This window comes from Pan paniscus, chromosome 9, assembly GCF_029289425.2.
Source record: "Pan paniscus chromosome 9, NHGRI_mPanPan1-v2.0_pri, whole genome shotgun sequence".
Lineage (NCBI taxonomy): Eukaryota > Metazoa > Chordata > Mammalia > Primates > Hominidae > Pan > Pan paniscus.
The window spans coordinates 123,999,389-124,000,923 of NC_073258.2; the positions used below are offsets into that span (position 1 = coordinate 123,999,389).

A 1,535-nucleotide genomic window follows, 5' to 3' on the forward strand; every position below is an offset into this window, starting at 1 on the left:
GTGCTCCTGTCAGTCTTAAAAACAAACAAACAAAAACCCCTAAGCTTTGAACTTGACCTAGTTGTTTACCACATGTGTGATTCCAGGCTAGCTTCCTGTCTGTAAAATAAGGGTAATTGTAATGTTTCCCTTTCCTATTGCACAGAAATGTGACGATAACGTAAGCCATTCTACATTCTGACTGTGTGTTGGGGAGGGAGTGGGGGAGGGATCATGTCTGTTTTGCTTCCTTTATTTCCATATTGTTTGGAAATTAAAGTCATTAATACTTGACTTACTGAACTGTCAGGTGGGATAACCCTTCCCTGTTCCTCCGTTTGGAGGGCAGATAGAACATGATGACTGGAGGTGCATGAAATGTGACTAACGTCTCTGTGTAATCAGGACTTGCAACACCCTGATTGCTCCTATCTGATTCTTTCTGAACAAAACAAAACAAAAGAAAAACTTGACTTAATGAATAAATGGTGGAGTTGGGTGATTTCCACATCATTGATGTCCAAGCTTTAGCGTGCATCAGGATCACCCGAGGGTCCTGTTCAGACTCGACTGCCAAGACCCACCCAGAGAGTTTTTGGTTCAGGAAGCCTGGGGTGAGGCCCAAGAACCTGCATCTAACGACTTCCCCGTGTGCTGTGGCGCTGCGGGCAGGGACGGAGGCGCCCAGGGGCAGGCGGCAGCACGGGAAGAGGCCAGCAGGTGGCGCGGTCGCCCAACCCGGCCTCCCCCCGGGCGCCGAGCGACGCGGGTCAGGGGCGTCCCCACCTGCCCAAGCGCCGGCTCTCCCAGGCAGCAGGGGCGGCGGCGGCCTGGCTGGCTGCGCTGCAGTGCGGAGAGCAGGAGCGGCGTGGGAGGAATTCGGAGCACTTTCGCCGCCTGCCTCCTTTTACTGCTGGTTGCCCTCAAAGAAGCCCTCTCCCTCCACACGCGTTTGGGCCTTACCAGCCGCCGGAAGCGGCGGCGTCCATCCCAGCAAAGCGTGCATTCCATCCTCAGGAAAAAAAGTCTTTGAGCTTCCTTTACAGTGACCTCACTTTGGGGACTGAACCGTTGCGACTAAGAAAACCCCTCCTCAAGTTTAATGGAACGATCACATGACACGTGGTTGACGAAGCCATTCCCTCCTTGCTCCTTGCCTTGTGTGATACACTGTCACGGCCCGGGCTTCTGGCTTGGTGGAGGGGACACCATCGCGGCTCCGGCTGCGGACTTCGGGCTCCTCCCCTGAGCCAGGCGGAGAGCGCTGCCCGCTTTAGAGAACTGTTAGGCGGCTGCCGGGCGACAACGCGGGAAAAGTGCCTTACACAGCGTAAGGGCTCAATCCACATTAAGGAAGTAGGCAGGAAAAAGTGTCAGTGAATAGCCAGTGACAGTCCCTTACGGAAGAAATGAATTTGGGTTTAGCTGTCCAGTAGAACTCTGCTGTCTACACTATCCAGCACAGCGGTCCCTAGCCATAGGTGACCATTGAGCACGTGAAATATGGCGAGGGTGATCAGAGAATTGAATTTTAAATTGTATTTAATTTTTATTAC

General features: G+C 53.0%; 1 non-coding gene across 1 annotated transcript; it reads left to right on the plus strand.

Moving 5' to 3' along the window:
* Positions 1-282: 282 nt before the first annotated feature.
* On the plus strand, positions 283-416 carry LOC112441270 (U8 small nucleolar RNA). Its single transcript, XR_003029207.1, has one exon. It is a non-coding gene; the product is annotated as a U8 small nucleolar RNA (small nucleolar RNA).
* Positions 417-1,535: the final 1,119 nt, after the last annotated feature.